Genomic DNA, 27,342 nt, shown 5'->3' with positions numbered 1-27,342 from the left:
TCTTCCATCTCGACTGCCGTTAACATCAATAACAACCTTTTTCAACAATCTCCCCCTTTGTTATTGATGAAAACTCTTTGACATCTGCTTCTTCTGACAGATGCTCCCCCTGTACTTCGACATCTGCTTCTTTTGACAGATGCTCTCCCTGTACTTCGACCTCTGCTTCTTCTGACAGCTGCTCCCCCTGTCTGGATTCTCTCCCTCTTTGACATCAATAGCAAAGGCTGCTCCCTATCTTTGTGCTTCTCAAGTACAAAAATCTGCGTTTTCTTCAACAGGGAACACTTGCCTTGTGCCTTCACCTTGAGATTGCCCTTCTTTGCGTTACCAAGACTCTCTGTCATCTTTCTGTTGTTCCAGCTCAGAAATTTCTTTGCAAAACTATGAGACACTGCAGATTGACACCTCAGTGTAATGTGGCAGTAGAATTGCGAGCAAGTGGACATGAGAGGAAGCTTTCTTCAAGGTATGCATGACATAGACAGCTGAAGCTAACTATTTAGAATCAACTAACTTAAAAGCTTCTGCGTGGGTTATCCTTGTATGTTCCAACACTTCTTTGTTTGACTTCCACCTTGACATCTTACATGAATTTCATTCATCCCTACAGAATCGCCTCTTGCACAGAAGTTACAAGAAAAAATTGTGTTTCAGAGTGCAGAATATTGGAACAAGACTCCACATCTTGTCAGTGCTTTTCAATTATCATTTCTGAAACATGTTCACTGTCAGGTGTAGTGGCAGAGCCAACATATGCAACCACCCGAAGATTATCTGCATCTACAGTTGTTTTATGATCACAGTCAAAATTTTCAGGCCCTGTCAAATAAATAGATTTGATGCCCATTTAAAACCCTGTCTCTCAGCCTGATTTTCTCTGATATAAATTGATACAATGACTGCTCTGAAAACCCTGCTGCATTGACATCATAGGCTGATTTGGTTTGATCTGCATGATTAATGCCTTCAGAAGCAGTTTTAGGAACTTCTTGATCTCTCTTAACATCATTATGTACTGCAACATCCGGATAACATGGAAGCCCAAACTCTGAAATCAAAGAATCACGTGAGAAAGAAGAACTTTTAGGGACTAGTTCCATATCCACATCAGTCAGAGGCCCATTTTTTGGTGCATAGAGCAGTTCCTCTTTACTGTCTCCAAAAGTGAAAACTTATCAGATTGCTTTTGTAACTGCAATTTGGACATTCATGGGAGTATCAAGAGTGGCAGCATCTCCAGACAGTTGCCTTGCCTGTTTGTAAATTTCTATCACTCGCTCCATATGATTTCATTGTGTCAAAATGCAATCAATGCAAGAAAATTTACATTCCCTGGTGAATGAGGTAAAAATGCTCATCACAAATCAAGAATTGAAAGGAGAGCCTCCGTATCTGTATCCACCTCTAATTCTTGGTCCTCATAAGCCTTATCAGTAGTGAAATTGGCCTCATCAGGGTTCAATGTCTGTCCTGTGCTAGTTCGCTGACATATTGATTGTGTAGTGTTAAGTTATGGTATGTTCTATGCTTATAACAATTTACTTTTTTTTTCACATGTACATAAAGTAAAGTGCAGATAAAACATTAAACGATCGACAGAAAACAAGCCAAGACAAGAGACACAAGATGTGGCGGCTAGCCAGGGACAAACCCCACAATGTGTGGGGAAACCCTTTGATCAAATCTTCTTTTATCTTCAATAATTCAGCAGAGAGAAATAGTACAATAAATCTGATTCATATCAGCAGTAGCAAACCCTAGCTCAGTAGCATCAGTATTAGCGGCTTCATTATCAAACTAGGGCAGACCATATCTCACAAACCCACAGTCGGATTGACTTCATTCCACCACCAAAAGTTTCGGCTTCCAAAGGAGGTTCAGATGAACCTACAACGCAGTTCCAAAGAGGAGATCTTCTAAGCCACGCAAGTCAATCTTTACTTCTACAGTTGCAGCTTCAGTTTCAGCAGTTTTCGGCTTCAAACTAGGGTAATCAATATCTTGCAAACCGTTCGTCGGATTGACTTCATTCCACCACCAAAAGTTGCGGCTTTCAAAGGAGGTTCAGATGAACCTATAGCGCAGTTCCAAAGAAGAGATCTTCTAGGCCACGCAAGTCAATCTTTACTTCTGCCGTTGCAGCTTCAATTTCAGCAGTTTCCGGCTTCAAACTAGGGCAGTCGATATCTTGCAAACCGTTCGTCGGATTGACTTCATTCCACCACCAAAAGTTGCGGCTTTCAAAGGAGGTTCAGATGAACCTACAACGCAGTTCCAAAGAGGAGATCTTCTAGGCCACGCAAGTCAATATTTACTTCTGCAGTTGCAGCTTCAAATTCAACAGCTTCCGGCTTCACATGTGTGAGAGAGAGAGACCCATTTCAGCGCAGTAGAGAAGAGACTCATATCTGCGCAGTAGAGAGAGAGAGATATGTGATGAGATGAGTGAGTCTAAATGAGGAAAAGTCCTCTTATATTTATACACAACGTTGGTGGGTGAATAGATGCGACTGTTGGGCTTCTGAGCCTACATGAGTTGTAGGTCGGCTTGATAATAATTCCATAATCAAAATAAATTCATATCTCCATGAATACTTATCGGAATTGGATGATCTTTATATCAATCCTACACCTCTCGACGAGAGGAATCTAATAAAAATATTATTAGCCATGAATAAGATGACCCACATGAAGTTTTGCCCTGGTTGCCAATTTTAACATGTAGATCTGGACATGCCAATTCTGCTGATATGTCTAGTTTTGATAGAGAATGCCTTGTGTCCTCATATTCATGCTTATAACTTATAAGTTATACTTCTTTGTTATTGAATAGAATGCACACAAGGAATTTTCTGGAGCAATATTCCGAGAATTTTGATCACGCCTAATATCAATACTTTCAGTGGAAGATCTTTCACTTTTGAGTTTCTCATGATGATCTCGAGGATCTTGAGTCGCATTGTTTACTTCCTCTGCACTATAATAGCCCTGATAATTAGACTCATTATGATTAGAGAAATCTATACACATATCAGTCTTTTGTCCTTTCCCTATACTAGTTGGCACATCTGGCCCTGATGTGATGAACTTCCATATGAAACATCTGGTGTACTTACAAAAAGCTCCTCATATGTTTGTTCTTCCAATCTTTGACAACCTTCGCCAGTTTTGTAGCAGCTTTGGTGTATGTGACCCCTCTTTTCATGAGTTCCAGGTACAGGGAAATTCTCAAGCGGCCAGCTTAATGCAACTATTTTCTTCTTGTTTTCTCTTCCATACCTTCGTGATTTTTTCTTTTTGCCCTGTAGAAATATCTTCTTCCTTGATTTGTTTAAGAGACCATTTTATGCTGCTTCTGCAATCATTCTATAAGCCCAAGGTTGTGGCATTTGTAGCATTCTGTACGTACTTGAATAAGGGAGCGAACAAATTATGATATCTGTAGATGTAGTCATTAGGGTCTTTGGTTGATGTGGATATGGAAGTAGTCCCTAAAAGTTCTTTGTTCTCACATGATTCTTTGATTTCAGAGTTTGCGCTTCCATGTTATCCTGATGTTGCAATATATAATGATGTTAAGAGAGGACAAGAAGTTCCTAAAACTGCTTCTGAAGATATTAATCCGGCAGATCAAAACAAATCAGTCTACGATGGAAATGCAACATGGTTTTCAGAGTAGTCATTATATAAATCTATATAAGAGAAAATCATGCTGAGTGAGAAGGTTTTAAATGGGTGTGTCGCTGCCTTGCTTACACACCTTAATTAATGTGGGAAAAATCCTCAACCCCATTAGGTGTGACCTTGGTGGCAAAGCTCAGAGAAGGGGCTGTCACCTAATCACAACTCTCTCAGTTTAGGCACTCTCCTAGCTAAAGCCAAGTGGGGTGGACCCTAAGGAAGATGTTAAAGGAAAACTTGCTAAAATAAGAAGTCTAGGAGATAATTAGTAAGTCAATTAGAGCATCAACTGCTCAATACCTTGAAATATAACTTGAAGCAATAAAAACTTAGAAAGCTCAAATGATCAGGAGCATATAATCAATATCAAAATGTAAATAGATCAATATGACTCAACAATGTTTCCTGCAAGGCAAATGTAAGTAGACCAGTGCCAAATATATTCTTGCAAGAAACAAAATATATGCTCAAATAAATAAAAGTACTTGCAATAATGGAAATATCTTCAAGATACAACAAGATCAAATAAAATGAAAAGCTACAAGACAAATGCTAGTGAATAAAAGCAACACTACAGTATGAAAATACACTTTTGAAAGGAAAGCACTTAATTGGAGATAAAATGCTTGCAAGTAAAAGGTTGTTTGTACTTAGAAAGAGGAAATATGCTGACATACAACAATAATATGAAACTTTAGACTTGATCCAAATGACCATAAACAACGTACAAGAATGAAAATTAAAATACTTGCAAATGAAAGATGTAAGTGCTTTCAGTAAATCTAGTACACGTATTTGAGAAAGTGCTATATACTGAAATGTTTCAATGAGATGCCAACTTCAAATACATACAAAAAGAACCATTCAAAATTTTAATATGTTTTTGCGCTATGGTGTTCACGGTTTATTTTAGTTAAAGCCTATTCTAGGGTGATTCTTCCTCACAAATACTTCAACGTGGTAAATATTAGAGGTGGTTGCAAGAAGGCTAGGATGAGGAAGCTGTTGTATTCCTTCTTAAGAAATAACTCTGCTCTGCTATAATTTTTTGAGTTGATTGGTTCAGCCATTGAGATATTTTTGTCAAACACGTCGCAATTACACTGTTGTAGGTGAAATATATTTATTGATACTTAAATATACTGTTAAAATTCACAACTAGGGCCCAACTCCACATGGGTCATCTTATTTATGACAACTGATATTTTTCTTGGATTCCTCTCTCCGAGAGGTGTAGGATTGATCTAAAGATCATCCGATTCCGACATGTACAAACGAAGTTATGAATTTATTTTGATTATGGTCAAATTGTCAAGGTCGGCCAACAAACTTATGTAGGCTCAGAAGCCCAAAAATCACGTCTCTTCATCTTCAACGTTGCATATAAATAGAAGGTGGCTTAGCCTCATTTGGACACATTCATCTTCACACTCCTCTCTCTCCTCATTGATTGGGTATGGATATCTGGGCCTCTTTTTCTCCACACGTCCGAAATTTCAGGAGAGTGAAATTTCAGGAAACCTAATTTCTGGACAGTTTGACCAAGCGTTGACCAGAATGCATTGACCTCCTTTGATTGCATTTTTGTGAGGGCTATCTCTTTTTGGGCAGGCCGCATTTATGGGCATAGAAATCGAGGCTAAACGTTGACTGTTGACCAACATTGATTGCAGCTAGGGCTGACTACAAGTGGGCTGTTTGACCAGAGTTTGACTGCGCTGAATTTGACTATTTTGAGGGTTGTTTTATCTTGTTGTTTGGAGGCTGAAGTTGATTGATTCGCTGATGGTCAAATCTGCCTTGTTGACCAACGTTGACTTTTCTAGTTAGGGTTCTTTTGCTGCTGTTATAAATTATCAGATTTGTAAATTGTACTATCTCTTTCTCTGCTAGACTATTGAAGACTAAAAGAAGATTTGATCAAGGGTTTCCCCACATTGGGGCTTGTCCCTGGCTGGTGCCACATCTTGTGTCCTCTTGTCTTGGCTTGTCTTCTACTATTTATGTTTATGTTATATCTGCATTTTACTATCATGTTGATGTGATTGCTAATCTGAATATTGATACTGGGATAAATAAATTGAAGTAAAATTGCTCTAAAGCATCGAACATACCATTGTTGCCTAAACTTAACATGGTATCAGAGCCAGGTTAAGACAAAGCCCAAGCAAGAGTGAAAGAGCAATCACCAAAGACAGTCGGACATGGACAAAAGGTTCAATGTGTTCCTCATCCTATTTCCCGGTGAAAGACAAACTCCATGATAAATCTGACTGTCATGGATGGAAGATGTCTCTTGATTTGACCTTGGAAGAAAAATAAGTCATGCACTATGTGCAGGGTAAAATCCCTGAACCTCCTTCAAATGCACGGCTGTTGTGAAGACCAAGTACAATAGGGCTGAAGTCAATGCAAAGAAGATTATCAGGGATTCCATTGACAAGCATCTGGTGGCCTACAGCTCTGAATTGAAGACCTCCAAGGAGATCTACGACAACTTGGTCGACATGTTCAAGTTTAGTAATGCTAATCAAAATGTATTTCTCAAGAATAAGTTTCACCACCCTTGGAGGACTCCCACCTGAGTGGTATGTATTTAGAAGCACTGTCCTCAACAATGATCGAATTCTAGGGTTTGAAGAATTGATGTCGAGATGCATTCAAGAAGAAACAAGTATGGTGGAGCAAGAAATGCCTTCTAATAGAAGCAGCCCCACTGCATTCTCCGCTCATGGCAAAAGGAGAAATAATGCAGGGTCTAAAGGTTATTTCCATGGAAAGCCTGGATCTAAGGGAGGAAGGAAGGGCAGGTGCTTTTTTTGCAATAAGTTTGGCCACTATGCAAGGGAGTGTCCAAATATAAGGGACACATCCCATGATGATGATCACAATCATTCCATGGGAAACTTCAACAACAACAATCAAAAGAATGGCAGGTCCAATGGCAAAGGAAAAAAGAATGCGGTACATCAAGGAAATGGTCGACCCTCCAAGAAATGAAGGAACTCTAGGTATGAAAAATCAAATGTCATTGAGTCTCCACTGTCTTGTATCGACCCTCTCCACTGCGTCTCCTCCGAACACTTTGGGAAATGGCTGATTAATAGTGTTGCCTTAAGGCACTTCATCGGATACAAGGAAGCCCTCTCTAATCTGATAGAAAAGGAGACAAACTTGGAGATCAGCCTTGGAGACGATGCCACCTATCCTGTGAAGGGAGTAGGGAATGTTACCCTTCAATTGAATCAAGGTAACACTATTCATTTGCAAGAAATACTATATGTACCCAATCTCAAGAAGTACATGGTGTCCATTTTAGCCATGGAGAACAAATGATTCAAGGTGGCATTCATCGATGGAAAGGTACGTGTTTGGAAAATAAATGTTAAAGATGCTTTTACTCTTGGGTTCAGGGTTGACACTTTGTATCAAGTTGGAGGAAGTCCATTGGGAGCCATGTCTTCTGACACATCTCTATAATTTGAACTATGGCACTGGAGGTTTGCCCATCTTCATTATAAGGCCCTACCCGATGTGAGACAGATGGTGACAGGTATGGCTGAGTTCAAAGTAGAGCATGAAGGTGTATGTCCGGGATGTGCCGAAGGAAAAATTACAAGTGGACCATTCCCCTCAAGCAATAGCAAGACCACATATATATTGCAATTGATCCACTCCGACATATCTGGTATGATGCCCGTAAACTCTTTGGGGGGATACTTATATTATCTTACCTTTGTAGATGATTATTCTCGCAAGACCTAGATCTACTTCTTGAAGAAGAAGGATGAAGTGTTCACCTGGTTCCGACACTTCAAAGCCTTGATCGAAAACCAATCTGAGAAGAAAATCAAGATATTGAGGACTGATAATGGGACCGAGTACAAAACCAATGAATTCAAGATTATTGCAGAGAAACTAGCATTAAGAGGGAGACTACAATGCCATACACTCCTGAGCAGATTGGTGTGGCTGAAAGGAAGAATCACTCTATTGTATAAGCAGTTCGTGCCATGCTTCATGATCAAGGCCTTCCGAAGTTCCTAGGGGCTGAAGCTGCAAATACCGCTATGTATGTTCAAAACCGATGCCCTCATCAAGCATTGAACTCCAAGACTCTCGAAGAAATGTTCACTGGTAAGAAACCCGATGTCTCTCATTTTAGAATTTTTGGAAGTCCCATATATTTTCATGTGTCGAAAGAGAAAAGAGGCAAATTGGGTGCATCTGGGAAGAAAGGAATCTTTGTGGGTTATAGTGAAAATTCTAAGAAGCTATAGTGGAACTTAACTCTAAGAAGTTATGTGGTAGTGCTGCTGGACCTGAATCGGGAAATGCTTCTAAGTATTGTCAAATCATAAGAGCATTGATGTTCTTGGTGAAATCCCATCTGGACATATGTTTTACAATTAACACATTGAGCCAATATATGGTTGAGCCAAATCATATACATTGGATTGGTGCCAAGAATCTTTTGAGATATCTTCGAGACACAATCACTCATGGACTGAGATGCACTGCCGGAGATGTGAGGTTGCATGGTTATTCTTATGCTTATTGGGCTGACAGTGTCGTGGATCGCAAGAGAACTTTTGGATGTTGTTTTTCTTTGGGTTCTGCTTCGATATCCTGGATGAGTAGGAAACAAAAATCGGTTGCCTTAAGCACTGCTGAGGCCGAATACATATCTGCTAGTATGGCCTCCTGTGAAGCTGTCTGGTTGAGGAAGCTCTTTAGTGAGCTGTTTGGAGGCACTGGATACCACCGTGATCCTCTGCGACAACCAGAGTGGGATTTGATTATCAGAGAATCCCGTGTTTCATGATTGCTCCAAACATATAGATATCAGGTACCACTTTATCTGGGATATGGTACGACGAGGAGCAATAAGGCTCCATCAAATTGGGATTGATGAGCAGGTTGCCGATGTTCTTACAAATCCCTTGGGGAAGGTCAAGTTCCTGACCTTCCGAGAACGACTTGGAATCTTGGAGAGACCCTCTTATGAGGGTCCTATATGAGATGGACATTAAGCCCTGGGAGCTCTGGGGGGCTTGGGGTACTTCTTGGAGTGATGAACAACCATAGGGTGAGTGGTTTAGCCTTTCCCTATTGGTTTGCTGTGTACAGGGTGAGTGGTTCAACCTTCCCTTGCGATACCCCTTGGTGACATGTAGGCAGGATGAGTGGTTCATCCTTCTACTCATGCAGTCTGGGACTCATGGGAAGTACCTCTCATCTGGCCAATGAGTAGGTAAATGGGGATAGGGACCATAGTACTAGCGATGGATGCATCGTGTACTACCGTACTCCCTATGTTAGGATGATCGATATTGATATAGGATCAATTGGAACTGACTTCGGGTTAGTGAGAGTGGTACAAGGCATTCTCTTTTATTTGGAATTGACTCCCAGTCAGTAAGAGTGGAATGGCACACTCTCCTTTGATTGGGACTAACTTCGGGTCAATAGAGAATGGTATGATACATTCTCGATCACTTCTTCTTCATCATAGTTCAACAGAGTAGAGCAATTCATTGATGGCAAAGATAGTACAGATTGGCAGATGGATTCGTAGATGGAGTTCTCCCTAGTTGAGAGGGAGTGTTAAAATTGGCAATTAGGGCCAAACTCCACACGGGTCATCTTATTTATGACAACTGCTATTTTTCTTGGATTCCTCTTTTCGAGAGTTGTAGGATTGATCCAAAGATCATTCGATTCTAACATGTACAAATGAAGTTATGAATTTATTTTGAGTATGGTCAAATTGTCAAGGTCCGCCAACAAACTTATAGAGGCTCAGAAGCCCAACAATCACGTCTATTCATCCTCAATGTTGCATATAGATAGAAGGTGACTTAACCTCATTTGGACACACTCATCTTCACACTTTTTTCTCTCTCTCCACATGTCCAAAATTTTAGGTGAGTGAAATTTCAAGAGGCTGAAATTTTAGAAGAGCGAAATTTTAGGAGAGCGAAATTTCAGGAGGCCGAAATTCCAGGAGACTGAATTTTTGGATAGTTTGACTAAGCATTGACCAGCATGCGTTGACCTCCTTTGACTGTGTTTTTGTGAGGGTTATCTTTGTTTGGGCAGGCCACATTTTTGGGCACAAAAATTGAGGCTAAACGTTGACTGTTGACCAACGTTGACTGCAGCTAGGGTTGACCACATGTGCGCTGTTTGACCAGAGTTTGACTAGGCTGAATTTGACTCTTTTGAGGGTTGTTTTATCTTGTTGTTTGGAGGCTGAAGTTGACCGGTTTGCTGTAGGTCAAATCTACCCTGTTGACTTTTCTGGTTAGGGCTCTTTTGATGTTGTTATAAATTATCAGATTTGTAAATTGTACTCTCTCGCTGCTGAACTATTAAAGACTAAAAAAATATTTGATCAAGGGTTTCCCCACAGTAGGGTTTGTCCTTGGCTGGTGCCACATCTTGTGTCCTCTTATCATGGCTTGTCTTCTACTGTCTATGTTTATGTTCTATCTGCATTTTACTATCATGTTGATGTGATTGCTAATCTGAATATTGATACTGGGCTAATAAAGAAATTGAAGTAAAATTGCTCTAAAGCATAAAATATACCATTGTTGCCTAAAATTAACATATACACAGACAATGACATAAATATGGAGAATCCAGCCTCGAACCAACAATTGATATTTCATTGAATACTGAGAAAATTGACAAATGCACTCACATAGTTTCATAACTGGAAATTTTCCAAATGACCACCAATTTCTGAGTTTTATAGTGACTCTTCGTGTTGGGTATTTTGTCAAACATATCCCATGTTCTTTACTATAGGTGAGTTCTCTTGTTTCAATTCAAATTAGCCTTTAAAATAAGTGGCATAAACTCATAAATATCTCACAACAGAGACATATTCATGCATTAAACTCAGTCATACAAATATTATTCAAGTAACACCGTGCCATAACAAAATATGCCACTTTCCATTAACATTTTCAACTCAGAATTTTACAGTGAAATACCATTTATTGTGAGACTAAAATAGTGAGCTGATACAGTAGATAGGAAGGATGGAACTTGGTTACTTTTAGTCGATATGATGACAACGTCCTCTTCAACACTTTATGTCAGATTTCAACAACCCAGAATATGTGGAAGTCATGGTCCTTTTGAGTAGTATATTTTTGAAGATGAATACAAACAACACTAATGGGTCCATATACACAATATCAACTCACTAGAACATCACTTGAACTCTGGTCTATGATATACGTTGCGCAGAAATGCATGTACAGGTTCACCTTTGATATCAGCTCTTGGGGTTCCAAGTAGAACTAATCCTAGAGGTAGTACGCTGCCTAAAATGTGTTTCCAACAATGATGAGTGTACAAGAGTGGCTTATCTCCTTCAATAAACTCTCCAAAACTCGTGGTCAACAGGAAATCATAGCCTTAAGATTTTGCTGAGCATTATACTTAATCTCACATCCCACTAGAGAATAAAATACCTCAATTGTAGCAATTTTTGAACTCCCACAAAGCTATGCATAACCCAACCACTGATGCATAACCCATAAATTAGGTACTCGACTTGGCCATATCTTTAGATAGACCCCATGGTCCACACGTCCAACTCTGCCATGAATACGCAGTCCCAAACAACCAGGAAACTCGTTCAACATTCAAATTAAGGAAGTACCTTTGACTGGTATTCATGCTGCTCCACAAAAAGGGTGAATCAAACTACTGAGATCTTCAGACTACCACCACGATGGGTACAACAACATTAAATTGCAAACTCAACCTTTATTTAGACTGGAAGCTTGATTCCCAAGGCTCACACTTCTGGTAGCTATTCCATCTGCAAAAATGATATAGAAATTACACAATAAGTTTCTAAAACCGACTGATAACACTTGAATACCGCAATATTTCTCGAAAACCTTATTTTCCATTGAAGCTTAGCGGTGAAATTTGAGTGATTTCACTCTCAAATCCAAACTAGGGTGTCTAGTTTCAACAATGAAGTCTACTATGATGGCTAGGGTTTCAAAACGCTAAGCTTCTCCTTCACACTATTTCCAAAAGCTCTTTCTTCAAACTCACCAATGCATGAGTGAATGAGGAGAGACCCCTTCATTTCTATCTTTTTATAATTCACTTACTTTTTCCCTCCAATTAAAAATTTAAAAGCATTTTTCCTCTCTTTATTTAATAAAGTGACTTTTATAAACGAATTAAAATCACTTTTAATGTCGGAAATGTTGAAGAATCTAGGGCAAATTAGTGTAGTGTGATTCTTCGTTACTTTGATAACAATTTGTGGAGTAATTTTACTTTTCCTTATTAGCTTGTTCTTCTTCTTCTTCTTATTAGTGCATACGTGTGTACTTCATCAAACTGCTACCAAAACATAAAAAGAACACAAGATGTTGGCTTATTGCCAGGGCCAAAACCTCTCTTCTCTTGAGAGGAAAACCCTTTAGTGAATTTCTTTTATTGAAGCCTCTATTGATTAATTCCAAACCTTAGACCCCTGACAAGAAGATCCTCCAAGCACAAGTCAAGTCCTTTCAAGATCACTTCCTCTTGTAGCACTTTGTCTTCCTCCGATCGACACTTCTTCCATCAATGGTTGCAGACTTATGGCAACAACCATGCAACCCTAATTCTTTGTACATGTGAGTGATTCTCCTCACAAAACTATGTTAGAATTGTCTTCCCTTCTTCGCTTGCATACCCTTCTTCCACGCTTGAGAGATAAGCCTTTGTAGGCCTAGTTTGAACTCTAAACAATGAGATATATGTGGTTATGATAGTGCTGCTGTGATGACCACAGGTTGTCCTTCTTTTCTCGCACGTGTGGCTGTTATAAGCTTCAGATCAACCCTATTTACTTCACTTTCCTTCCTTTCTTTCTCGCTTGAGTGGGAGGCTCTTTAGGCCTATGATCTGCACCCAAACAATGGAGTTTGTATGTTTGTGATAGAGGGCTGTTATGGCAGCAGGAAGACCCTCTCCTTCTTCGCACGTGTGACTGTCTTTTAGCCCTAGAACAATCCTTAAACCTTCAATGTTTCTTCCTTCTTCGCTATGCTTGGAGGCCTCTTCCCTTGTCTTTTCGTACCCTTTTCTTATCCTCTTCCTCGCAGATTTCAGAGATGATCTTATGCTCTTTTGAGGAGGTCGAATGGCTCCTTATATAGGAGTCTGTCTCCTTCTTTTAGGCCGACTAGAGGCCGACATGAAGACTTGAGGCCGACTTGCTTGACATGATTCAGATTGCTTCTTTTGATGGTGCCATTGCTTGGAGAAGACTTGTGACTTTTCTTGGAGGACTTCTTATGACCCTAATACATATTCATACAAGGTGTAACAAGCCCTTAAGGCCTTCAATATTTCCTTTTGACTAGTGCTAGACCTATTTCAATGATCAAGAAACTCATTGACATATATTATAAAAATAATATTTCTTTTCTTGAATAAATACAAATATCAAAAGTACATTTATGAAGACCGAAACTAGTTACATTTCCTTCAACACTCCCTCTTAACTAGGGAGGTATTCATACAATATTCCAAGGTGTTTGGCTATTATCAATCTTGAAGAATTCACATAAGATAAATTAGATTGGCAATCCATCCGTTATAGCATCATATTCATCAACATTGTCATAGTGCAAGGTCTTGACTAATAGCTCCATCTCTTCATGAGAGCACGAGCTACAATGTTGGCGAGACCAATGATTTCTAGACACCTTCATCATTGTCTCTCAAGGTACATACCCACCCGGGTGTTCACTGAGTATGACCTTTTAGGACTATTCTTATCTGGGGTTCCCAGCCCTTAAAGAATATCAATCCTCTTGCCTACTCTTGTCTTGGATGCCCTACACTTTCTCAAAGAGTATCGGATGCCAAATGATTACCTAATCCTCCCATTCTTTCTTCCCAAGTGAAGATTAGAATGTTGTGTCTATCTTGTGTCTACATTTCCATTCATGGCCTTCATCTAGAATTACGACTGTTAGTCCTGGTTTAGTGCATGACCCATGAGATGGAAGACACAATTGTCACTCCTTTGTAATAAGGGGTGATCCAAAAATCCCTCTTGATCATGGACCTGTAAGAGCTCCCTCTTAACTAGGGACTCTTTCATTCATCAACGACTTCTTCGTGGGTCGTTCAACTGCTTGATCTCCTTTTCTTTGATGTCATGAAGTCTTTTTTCGAACTTCTTCTAGGTAGGGCACCATCCATCGACCACTTTCCTTCCTGGTTTGTCATGTCATTGTTTCCTTCGTGGAAAGTGGCTTTCTTGTCATTCATCAGGTTTTCTTGTCATCTTGGCAACTGCTTTGTCATCTTGTCCATGCTTCGGAATACACTTCTCATGGATGCTTCGTTGTACTTGCTTGTTTACATGCTTCGACCTACTAGCCCATCATGACTTCATCCTGGTATTGTTTCAACATTGCTTTTCCTTTTGTTGGACGGCTTTTTCATCACGACATCTTTGTAGAGTAGAATCAGTTATCTGCATATTTCATATCTCCAAGGCCTTCATAGGTGTTAAGGGTCCTTCCTTCCTTTGTCAGAGTTGTCTTGCCTTCTCACGGGAGATATCTTCAAAGTATCTTGTCAGATAGTGATTCTTGGTGATCATGGTGTTCTTCACATGCTTGATCTCTTTCTTCATTTGCTTCTTCTCAGATAGATAGGTCAACCATCTTATGCTTCTTATGAGAGCATTTTTTTATTGCTTGCTTCCTAGACCAGTCAACATTTCTTCTTGCTTCGTAGTCAGCAATCTTATACTCCTTATATGAACATATTCTTTTGTTGACCTTCATTGCATTATAGTACATGCCTTTGAGCATGTTCTTGGTGAAAGAGATTCTTTCATACTTGATCATGTTATAGAACTATTCCCATGGCCCAATGATATACAAATGATAACGTGACTTAATCTTTGATGCATACATACCTCATCTTGATTCTCCTTTGATCATCCTTTGGTGTGGCCCTTCTTGCTTCATCTTAGCTTGCCTGCATATCATCCCTTTTCTTGAATCCCATGAATGGGATTCCCAATGAGACATCTACTTTGGTCCATGAACCTTCTTTTGAAGATTCCATCATAGGATCTTAAAGATCCTTGCTTTGCAAATGTTTCTTTTCTTTTGATGATGGAGGTCTTCTAAGATTCTTAATCATGATCAATTTTTCCTTTCATCGTGGATGAGGTCCTATATTAGGTATGCTTCTTCTACATGAATATCTTGAGCTATATCTACCATGCTCCTATATTCTAGAAGATATTTCTACTCATGCATTTTTGTTCTTATCATAAATGCTACATCTTCATGAGTATCTAGAACTCTATGTACACCATGCTTTTAGATTCTAGAGGATGCTTCTAGCCATGCGATTTTATTCTATTCCTACATGCTCCTATACTACTCAAAACTTTATCTTCTACTCATGCATTTTTGTTCTTATCATAAATGCTTCATCTTCATGAGTATCTAGAACTCTATGTACATCATGCTTCTAGATTCTAGAGGATGTTTCTAGCCATGCAATTTTATTCTATTCCTACATGCTCCTATCCTACTCAAAACTTTGAAAGAAGTCTAGAAGTAAAGAGTTTGACCTAGTCATAGTAGAGATCCGGAGGATCTTCCTTCTTTTGCTTCTTTCCTTCTTCTTTCACTTCTTGAGTTATGTGAGCTTCTTCCTTCTTTCTTTTGTTGTTGTTGTCCTTATTAAGCTTAGGACAATTCCTTTTGTAGTGTCCATATTCTTGGCATCCAAAACATTGGAGTTTGGACACGTCTTTGTTGTTTGTTCTTTGTGGACCAAATTTGCGAAATTTAGCCTTTCTCTTGGCCATTGTAGAAAATGCTTGCTCCTTTGATCCCACATCTTCTTTTGCCTTAAGTCTGGTTTCCTCTATTTTTCATAGAGGCCACATTTAATTGAGAGTGGTTGCTTCCTTCTTGGCATATATGCTTGATGTGAAGCTGCCCTAATCCTTAGGTAGAGAATTGAGTACCACAGTTGTCATTTCTCTAACAGACATGACTTCCCCAAGCTTTTGAAGTTGATCTCTCATTTCAGAGATTTTCATGAAATACATAGCTATTCCTTCCTTTGTTATCTTCATCTTGTACAATTCATTTCTTAGAGATATTACTTCTCCGATTGTGGATACTGAGAATAAACCTACTAGCTTATCATAAATTTCTTTTGATGTCTCAAATTTGGAGACATAAGGAATGAGAGAGTCTTTGATTGATTCTATCAGAATCCTTTGAGCTCTTGTCTCATCCTTATTGTACTTGGCTAAGGCTTAAGTTTGTTCCTTAGTAGGGACAATGATATTTCCTTTGACATGTTCTTGGAGTTCATTCTCCTTGAGAAGTAGATCAATCCTCTTTTTTCATGCAAGAAAGTTATTGGTACCTACCAATTTATTGCTTTCCTTGCAAAAAGACATTGATGTATATTCAGAAGGGGACATGTACTTTATAGATTTTGAGATGTAATGGATTTGCTTCCTCCTTGAAGACTTGATGGCTTGCCTTCCTAGGATCTTGATGTTCTTCAAGTTGCCTTCTTCAAGTGGACTTGCTTGATGATGAGATTTGCTTGATGACTTGTAGCTTGATGTAGGTCCTGCTTCAATTTGCTCTTCTTTGTAGGTGCCTTTATGTAAGGCTCTTCTTCTAGCTTTGTATACCTCCTTGATGAATGATGGATTGTAGACCCTTCTTGTCCTTGAATTGATTGAGACTTCTAGGCTTGATGCTTCAACTTTGTAGATGCTTCTCCTTGATGAGTGTTCTTGAGTTGCCCTTTCCTTGATGTGTTACCTTAGCTCTAATACCATGTTGAAGAATCTAGGGCAAAGTAGTGTAGTGTGATTCTTCGTTACTTTGATAACAATTTGTGGAGTATTTTTACTTTTCCTTATTAGCTTATTCTTCTTCTTCTTATTATTAAGGCATATGTGCGTAATTCATCAAACTGCTACCAAAACATAAAAACAAGAACACAGGATGTTGGCTCTCTACCAGGGCCAAAACTTCTTTTCTCTTGAGAGGAAAACCCTTTAGTGAATTTCTCTTATTGAAGCTTCTATTGATCAGTGCCAAACCCTAGACCCCTGATAAGAAGATCCTCCAAGCACAATTCAAGTCCTTTCAAGATCACTTCATCTTGCAACACTTTGTCTTCCTCCCTTTGACACTTCTTCCGGAAACGGTTGCAGTGGGTGATGCCATCCCTAATCTTGTATTTGTCAACTCGCGCTATGACCATATGCCTCAGTTGGGAAGTCATTCTCCTATTCACGATGCATTGTGTCTCACCCAACTATCCTAGGTGACCCCCATGTGTCCTACTATATGTAGTGAGACCATCAAAGAACAATAACAGAAGCCTCTGCAACAGTATGTCGGATTGGAAAGTGACAGATGCATGAGTCAATCCCAAAGGTGTGATCAAGAACCTATATGGATACCCATTGGTAGTCCTACGAGTATCCCATTCTCTGACTCTAATCAGGTGATGTCCTAATTGAAGATCAAACTTCGAGGAATGCAATGCTCTCTTATGCTCATCTATCCATTCATCGATCTTAGGTAAGATAGGCCCATTAGTATGCCTGATGTCTCAATCAATTTGTCTTCCTAGAAGCAATGCTTTGAGATCCCACTGTGCAACACCATGCATCATCGTACTCCTTTACATAACTCTGCACACCATGGAATATCCCTATACCCTTCTGGAATATGCTTGTTGCTAACACACACTATATTGTTTGGGATCTTGCATGCACCAATGTATTTGTCATCCTGCTAGTGGACCCACTATGATGTGAGCCATTTCTCCTTCTTTGTCTTGGCATACCTAAGAGGCATGACTCCTCACATACTAATGGGGATGTCATTGTTGTGTTGATCCTTGGTGGCTCTTGTGCCCAATACATCATTGGAAGAACACCATCCCCATATATTGCTCTGTCTTGTGGCATACAAATGCCATCCCATTTGAATAACTCTCGGGGCATGTTGACCACCCTACAACCCCATGCATGAACAATGTGGAAAGACATCTCTCGAAGTCTGAACACTCCTGCATCAAACCAACTCGCCACTAGTGTTGACCATAACTCTGATGGAAGTGTGAAGGAACGTGAGTGATTGGTCATTGGGTCAGTCACCCCGCCAACACCATAGTCATCCTTCACACTTTGTAAATGATTGACAACCACACCTGGATCCCAATGCCAACCAGGGTCTTCAATATCCACTCCACTTGTGTCAACTGAACTTGGATCCCAGATGGATGTATCCTTGTCTGAAATAAATTTGTATCCACATCTCGTGGGTGTATAATCAGAAACCTCTAGAACATGCCTCTTTGCAAGTGTTAGTTCATTTGGGTGCTCCTCGTGCTCCATTATCACAGGAGGCTCCTCTACCAAATCACGTCTGTCCCTAACATCCCCTTGTGTGATGGTTGCCATAGAAGAATGTAGACAATTCAACTCCATACAAAGATGGTCAACCTGCAACTTTGATTCTTGAAGGACCATCTAAGTGCTCTTCAAGGACTCCTAGGAAATCTCAAGCTCATAAGTAAGCTTGTCGACTTCCTTCTCTTTCCCTACTAGTGCATCATGATATATCTCAGTAAGCATGAGTAGATGATCTCTTTCTGAAATGAGGTATAGGTAGTTAGATTTCATCTCTACCAATGCCTTCTTGAGAGTTTGAAAATTTGCAAGTGAAGGCTCTTCTCCTAAATTGTCATGTGCCACTGCATTTCTCCAATAATAATCTATCACCAATACCAATGCATCATCATACTGCCTCGTGGTTTCCCTAATCTTGTTTGTGTTCATCTTCAATTGGTTTTCCAAGTCATATGCATAGGTAGGCTTGTGAGCAACATCTACTTCATCAAGTAATGGGTCCGGGTTTGCACTATTGATTGTTTGTGTATTATCATTTTTGCACACCCCTTAGGAATCATCGTAAATTGTTGTAGCCTCATGATTTTCTTTGTACCCATCATCTAATTCAACAATCTCGCTTAGTGATGACAAACATTATGTAGCTATTTCTGATTCGCTTTCATCCCAAACTCTCATTCCAACCTATTGGGGTGAATATGTGATAACTTCATTTCCAACGGGTGCGACTTTTCTCCATTTGTTTAGGAAGGTTTGGTCATGGTTTTCATCTTCAATCCTTGCTTCCTAGTCCTTAACTACCTTTCCAGCTTTGGATTTGCTATTCCTTTTTCTATTTACTACCTTTGATAGCACCCATGCTTCCATGTGCTCAATCACCTTTGCAAAGGTTTTGTCATAATTTTCAAATTTTTGGGCAGACAATTCTTCTTGAGGAAACATTTTTTTCCCCTTGTTATAATCTTCCCTTTGAATCCAACAGTTGTATCTTGGCACCTTAAAAATAAAGCCCTGGAACTTGGTTTTTCAAAGATAACCCACGATTGAGCCAAGATCAATGCTTTGATACCACTGTAGTATTCCTTCTTAAGAAATAATTCTACTCTGCTATAAATATTTTGAGTTTATTGGTGCAGTGTTTGAGATATTTTTGTCAAACACGTCACAATTACACTGTTGTAGGTGAAATGTATTTATTGATACTTAAATATACACATACAGTGACATAAATATGGAGAATCCAGTCTCGAACCAGCAATTGATATTTCATTCAAAACTCAGAAAATTGATAAAAGCATTGATAAAGTTTCATAACTGGAAATTTTCCAAATGACCACCAATTTCTGAGTTTTTTAGTGACTCTTCCAGCTAGGCATTTTGTCAAACATATCACATGTTCTTTGCTGTAGGTGAGTTCTCTTGTTTCAGTTCAAATTGGCCTGTAAAATCAATGGCATAAACTCATAAATATCTCACAGCAGAGATGTATTCATGCATTAAACTCAGTCATACAAATATTATTTAAGTAACACCATGCCATAACAAAATTTGTCGTTTTCCATTAACATTTTGAACTCAAAATTTTATAGTGAAATACCATTTATTGTGAGACTAAAATAGTGAGTTGATACAGTAGATAGGGAACATGGAACCTGCTTAATTTTGGTTGATATGATGACAACGTCCTCTTCAACACTTCATGCGAAATTTCAACAACCCATAATATGTGGAAGTCGTGGTCCTTTTGAGTAGTAGATTTTTTAAGATGAAGACAAACAACACTAATGGGTGCATATACAAAATATCAGCTCACTAGAACAACCCTTCAACTCTAGTCTATGATATACACTGCCCAGAAATACATGTACATATTCACCTTTGAAATCAACTCTTGGGGTTCCAAGGAAAACTGATCCTAGAGGTAGTACACTGCTTAGATTGTGTTTCCAGTGAAGATGAGTGCATAAGAGTGGCTTTGTGAAAATTCCTAGACTTGAAGGAACTCCTACTGCAACAAATTTGAATTTACTTCACCTACTTGATTTTTAAATTACATTCATCAAGTTATTCTTTTGAATACTGAAGCAAATTACTTCTGCAGCCTACAGTAATTAAATATTTGATCTCATGAAACAGAAAACAAAGCAAAGAACAAGATACATAGGACACACATATTTTTGGACAAAATAGTCCCCAGAAAAACACAATGCGGGAAAAATCGGTGCAACAGTTTTGAGGGTTTATATTATGTAGGAGAAATATCTGAATACAACTCTAGGATGCTAATCTAGCAATCCTTTACAGAGAAAATACTAGCGGAAAATTTGAGTGAGTTTTACCTCACTTCACCCGGCAAAATTTCAGTTGATCTGACACAACACTGGCTAACTTCGACAATTTTTGCACTGGCTTTGCGTCACCTTCTCTGCCCTCTACGTCAACTCTCTCGGCTGTTTCGACAGTTCCTGACAGTTCCGGTAGTTCCCGGTAGTTCTGATAGTTCATGGTTGTTTCGATAGTTCCCGGTAATTCCAGCAGATCCGACAGTTTCGACAGTTCTGGATTTTTCGTGACAGGGAACTTTTCTACATTAGCTTTTCCGGCTACTGCGCTGCCTCTGCATCATCTCTCCTGGCAGTTCCGACATTTCCCGACAGTTTCAGTTGTTCTGGCAGTTCTGGATTTTGCGTGACAGACAAATTTTCTGCGTTAGCTCTCCCGGTTACTGCGCTGCCTCTGCGTAAGCTCTCCTGGCTATTCTGACAGTTCCCGACAGTTTGGGTAGTTCCTGACAGTTTCAATTGTTCCGACAGTTCTGGATTCTGCGTGACAAACAATTTTTCTGTGTCAGTGCTCTCAGCTATTGCGCTGCCTCTGCATTAGCTCTCCTAGCTACTGCGTTGCCTCTCTGCAAGCTCTCTCCGCCTCTATGTCAGTATTCACCCGAAAGTCCTCTTGGATTCTCACTGCCCCTCAGCTGTAAGATCCCCCCAATTGATTTTCCTCATGAGAACTTCTCACCTCAGAAAATCGATTTCCTCAATCTCTGTGTGTGTGTTTTCAATTGAACCCTAGGCCTTCATTTTATACTTTTCATGTTGAGTCTTCAATGACTGAGATTAAGTCTCTAATCAACAGCTAAGATTAAAACATGACTTGATCTTCCTTCTAGATCATTCTCACCCATATTTTGATTAATACCCATTAATATTTTAATTTCCCTAAGTTTAGGCTTAGGAACTCCATTAAAAATATTAATTATCTTAATATAATACAATCCAGGTGGAATTTCACCAAACGGTTTATGGGTTCTTTAGAACTCATGTGTCTTAGCCTCTCCACCAATTTTCAAGGCTAGAGCAATTTGATGCTACAAAACACTAACACTCCCTCTTAGCGAGGAAAGTGCTCTAGCAACAATATCCACCTGCATGCTACTCTATTTCTGAAGCACCACCTTTATACACTGCTGCTGCCACCAACACTATGCTATTGCTGCTACTGTAGTGCTGCCCATGACATTGCCATTGCCACTGTTGCATCTGTACTACCACTGCTTCTCAAACGCTGCATCTGCTATGCTGCTAGCATTGCCACTACTAACACTGCATATGTACTACAACTTAGTTGCTGAGAGAAGCAATTGAAAAACATCCAAAATTAGTTGAACTTAACCGTGTTCAACATAATACAATGAATGTTGGAATTTGACTGCTGCTGGTTTTGACCCTCTGAATATTCTACGCTGCTGCTAACTTCTGCATTGTGCCAATTGCGCTGCTGCCAACCTTGCTTTGCACTGATTGGTCTTTGGTCCCCAGCTACTGCATTTGTTCTCCAAACACTCCCCTGCATCATCTAACACTAAGTCCATCTTGCTTTTGCTGAATCTTGGGCTCCCGTAACAAGGAATTGATCCAAGAGGTGGACTCCTCAAGGATCCTGCCCACATGTAGTCCTCCTGACTACAACTCAATATCGCCCCATCTCCCTCCTGGAGATGCATGGGCACTCATGGCAAACTCATCCTCCTATATCTTCGTGGATGCAACCTTTGGATCATGCTTCTTGTCCTTATCCTTTTGCTTCAAAGGACACTGAGATGCAAAGTGACCCATCTCACCACATCCGAAGCATTTCACCTTCGAAATCTCCTTCCGCTTTTGCTTCTGCTATCCCTTAGATGCTAAAGTTGCGTTCTCCTCCTCCTCCTTCCGCTTCTGCTTCTGCTATCCCTTCGATGGTAGAGCTGCGTTCTCCTCCTCCTCCTTCGTCTTTGTGCCACTCCCACTGTTGCCACTGAGGTTGACCTTCACTAGGTCCCTCCTTAACTTCTCCTTTGAAGGGCCGCCCACATCTCCTCCCATGAAGGTAATTTTCCCTACCCAATATGCTTTGGAAGAAAACTTGCCATTCATCCGAGACTCCATTCAGGGCTATCCTCACCATCGCGGTTGGCTAAGGAGTGAACTCCACTGCAGCAAGCTGGTCTCTAGTGTCCTGAAAACGTTGAAGGGAGGTTCACTCCTCCTTTCTGCATCAAGGTCCGCTGCAACTTCTGCTCTAAATACATCTTCTGTTGTTCGGAAGAGCCTTCATACAGAGAAAACAAGGCTTCCCACATCTCTCAGGCTGTATTCTTGCCCTGCAAGTGTGAGACCAAATGATCTCGAACTCCATCGAGAATGAGCCTCTTTGCTTTCCCCTGCTCGACCTTGTACTTCTTCTTTTGATCGTTGTTAGTAGAAACAACTACAACACTATTGACGTAGGCCTCGAGATCATATTCCTCCAGAACAACTAAGATTTTGGTCTTCCATATGACATAGTTGGAAGCTCCTTCCAACCTGTCTTGATCTCTAAGCCCATGCGATGCCATTTCACCCAACTGTCAAATTGACTCCTCTAGTCACTGCATAGCGCTGCTCAACTGTGCAACAAGTGAGAAATTCGAACTTTCTGGCGAAAAGTTCTCTGAGGAGAAAATTCCCCTTCTACGTGTCTTCGTTCTTTTCCAGCGGATTTTTGCCCTGGCAGAAACTGCACCCTTCAAGCATTGCGCTGAGGCTCTGCGTTACTCCCTCTGCCTCTGCAAACTCACGAACTGGAAATCGTACCTCAGTTGTCTCACTCAGAGAGAGATTTCCTCATATCTACTTCCCGGCAAAGGCTGCACAATCCCTTCAAGGGGATTCAAATTGCTGCCAAGTGCAGCTTTCGGCCTCACTGCTCAACACTAGATCTGCTCTTCCTGTTTCAAAGTCAATGCTCTGATACCATGTGAAAATTCCTAGACTCGAAGGAACCTTTACTACAACAAATCTGAATCTACTTCACCTACTTGATTTTTAAATTACATTCATCAAGTTATTCTTCTGAATACTGAAGCAAATTACTTCTGAAGTCTGCACTAATTAAAAATTTGATATCATGTAATAGAAAACAGAGCAAAGAACAAGATACATAGGACACACTTATTTTTGGACACAATAGTCCCCGGAAAAACCCAATGTGGGAAAACCGGTGCAACAGTTCTGAAGGTTTATTATTATGCAGGAGAAATATCTGAATACAACTCTAGGATTCTCATCTGGCAATCCTTTATAGAGAAAATATTGGAGGAAAATCTGAGTGAGTTTTACCTTACTTCACCCGGTAGGATTTTGGCTGATCTGGCACAAGACTAGCTAACCCTGACTATTTCTACACTGGCTCTCGTCACCTTCTTTGCCCTCTGTGTTAGCTCTCCCAACAGTTCTGGCAGTTCCCGAAAATTCCAGCAGTTCCTGGTAGTTCCGACAGATCCGACAGTTCCGACAGTTCTGGATTCTGCCTGACAGGCAACTTTTCTGCGTCAGCTCTCCCGACTACTGCTTTGCCTCAGCGTCAGATCTCCTGGCTAATGCACTGCCTCTGTATCAACTCTCCCAGTTACTGCGCTGCCTTTGTGTCATCTCTCTCGGCTGTTCCGGTAGTGCTCGACAGTTTCAGCTATTCCGACAGTTCTGGATTCTGCATGACACACAACTTTTCTGCGCCAGCTCTCCCGGCTATTGCACTGCCTCTGCATCAGCTCTCCCGACAGTTCCAACAGTTCCCCACAATTTTATTTGTTCTGACAGTTCTGGATTTTGCGTGACAGGCATGTTTTCTGCATCAGCTCTCCCGGCTATTGCACTGCCTCTACATCAACTCTCCTAGCTACTGCGCTGCCTCTTTGCAAGTTGTCTCTACCTCTCTGCTAGTATTCTCCCGAAAGTCCTTCTCCTTGATTCTCACTGCTCCTTAGCTGCAAGATCTCCCCAATCGATGTTCCTCTTGAGAACTTCTCACCTCAGAAAATCGATTTCCTCAATCTCTGCATATGTTTCCAAATGAACCCCAAGCCTCCATTCTATACTTTCCCTGTTGAGTCTTCAACGACCGAGATTAAGTATCTAATCAACAGCTAAGAATTAAACATGATTTGATCTGCCTTGTAGATTATTCTCACCCATTTTTTGATTAATACCCATTAATATTTTAATTTTCCTAAGTTTAGACTTAGGAACTCCACTAAAAATATTAATTATTTTAATAAAACAGAATCCGTGTGGAATTTCACCAAACAATTTCTGGGTTCTTTAGAACTCATGTGCCTTAGCCTCTCCACCAATTTTCAAGGCTAGAGCACTTCCGATGCTACCAAAAACTAACAAGGTTATCTCCTTCAATAAACTCTCCAAAACTCGTGGTTAGCAGGAAATCAGAGGCTTAAGATTTTTCTGAGCATTATACTCAGGGTGATGTCCCAATAGAGAATAAAATTCCCTCGACTATAGGTATTTTTGAACTCCCACAAAGCTACGCACAACCTAGCCATTGATACATAGCCCATAAATTAGGTACTCGACCTGGCTATATGATTAGATAGACTCCACGGTCCATACGTCCAGCTCTGCCACCGATACGCAGTGCCAAACAATCAGGAAATTCGTTCAACATTTAAATTAAGGGAGTATCTTTGACTAGTATTTATGTTGCTCCACAAAAAGGGTGAATCGAACTACTGAGATATCCAGACTACCAGCACGATGGGTACAACAACATTAAATTGCAAACTCGACCTTTATTTAGACCGAAAGTTTAATTCCCAAGGCTCACACTTTTGGTAGCTCTTCCATCTGCAAAAATGATAGAAATTACACAATAAGCTTCTAAAATCAACTGATAACACTTGAATACTTCAATATTTCTCGGAAATCTTGTTATCCATTGAAGCTTAGCGGTGAAATTTGAGTGATTTTACTCTCAAATCCAAACTAGGGTGTCTAGTTTCAACAATGAAGTCTACTATGGCGGCTAGGGTTCCAAAACTCTAAGCTTTTTCTTCACACTCTTTCCAAGATCTCTTTCAATCTCCCCAATGCACGAATGAATGAGGAGAGATCCCCTCATTTCCTTTTTTTATAATTCACTTACCTTGTCCCTCCAATTAAATATTTAAAAACATTTTTCCTTTCTTTGTTTAATAAAGTGACTTTTATAAACTAATTAAAGTCACTTTTAATGTCGAAAAATGCTTAATTCACCTATGTGGTTACACTGACCACCCAAAACCCTTTTTTTATTATTATCATTTTTCCCTATGTATCTTTTTCCCCCGATTCCAACGAGTTATTACACTAAGGTGTTTCTCAAAGTAATCAATCTGAAACAACACCTTAAGCGTAATTAATTAAAATATGCCTGTTAATAATGACATTTTATAGAAATTGTCAGAATGCAATGGAACCGAGAACAAATCGTGCAAAATTGATCCTGATGATGAAATATGGTAAGCGATCCGAGTCAAACCCATAAAAATCCTCTAGAACCCTTCGAGCCCACCAATGGAGTAATCCCGCTCCTATGACCAGGCTGGCACAAGCTTTGGAAAACCTTCCTAAGCACCTCACCAAGTAATCCAAAATTTGGGGACATTACAGTGTCCCCTCCCCAAAATTGCTTGTACTCCAACAATGTCATCACATGTTGTTGCCCCACAGACTAATCCAAACTAATACCAGGATCCCAAACCCTCCTGATCATCGTGAAACATTTCTCTTTCCACTCACTCATATTTTCCTTAAGTGTGAAGGAGAAGCTTAGGGTTTTGGAACTCTAGCTATTATAGTTGATTTCATTGTTGAAACTAGACACCCTCCTGATCATCTTGAAGCATTCCTCTTTCCACTGAGTATCTCTGACTGGCATTCGAGTTGCTCCACAAAGAGTGAATCGAACTACTTTGATCTTTAGAATACCACCACGATGGATACAAAAAACATTATATTGTAAACTCAACGTTTATCTAGTATGGAAGCTTGATTCCCATGGCTCACACTTCTAGTAGCTCTTCCATCTGCAAAATTGATATTGAAAATTACCCAATAAGCTTCTAAAATCAACTAATAACACTTGAATACCTCAGTGTTTCTCATAAATTTTGTTCTCCATTGAAGCTTAATGGTGAAATCTGAGTGATTTCACTCTCAAATCCAAACTAGGGTGTTTACTTTTAACACTAGAGTATGTTATGATGGTTATGTGAAAATTTCTGAATCTATATAAACAAAAATCTTACTGCAGTCACTTGGTTTATCATCTCCTACTTGTTATTCCATTCATCAAGTTATTTAATTACAAACAATGATGAAAAACACTACTGCAGACTACACTGACATACATATCAAAATCTGAAACAATCAATGAGACGAACACACAAGGGAAGCTGTTATTTTTTGACAACACGTCCCCGGGAAAACCCAATGCGGGAAAACTGATGCAGCAGATAGAGGGTTTGTATTATTAAGCACACAAAATCTGAGAACAACAGGTTGCCTCTCACACCGGCTAACCTTTCAGAGAAATCAAGGCAACAAGAAATACATACGAGGGTTTACCTCATTCTGTAAATCACAACTGATCCACTGAGTGGCCTGTCCTAGACAAACACTGTGAAATCCCAGCGCAATCACTGCTTGGGCCAACGTCTTGCCTTTAGGAGACTACATCACCCCTTTTGCTAGATCGATTTGCTGGAGGAAGACAGTCGTTCAGCCCTCTCGGCTCAGAACCTTTCTTCTCCAGCGAAATCTCGGACTTCTGACAAATACTCTGCACTGCCACTGCAAGAAACCCTCTTGGCCTGCGTCAGCACTGCGTGAGCC

At 40.0% G+C, this 27,342-nt stretch overlaps 1 pseudogene; it reads right to left on the bottom strand.

Annotated features, from left to right (window-relative positions):
• Nucleotides 1-384: 384 nt before the first annotated feature.
• On the bottom strand, nt 385-18,271 carry LOC149170320 (uncharacterized; annotated as a pseudogene).
• Nucleotides 18,272-27,342: the final 9,071 nt, after the last annotated feature.

The sequence above is a fragment of the Pinus tabuliformis genome, chromosome 4_2 (assembly GCF_031772625.1).
Source record: "Pinus tabuliformis cultivar Carrire ecotype Pingquan chromosome 4_2, CPIR1, whole genome shotgun sequence".
Classification (NCBI taxonomy): domain Eukaryota; kingdom Viridiplantae; phylum Streptophyta; class Pinopsida; order Pinales; family Pinaceae; genus Pinus; species Pinus tabuliformis.
The sequence above is the reverse complement of the archived record's forward strand: the minus strand, read 5'-3'. Positions and strand labels throughout refer to the sequence as shown.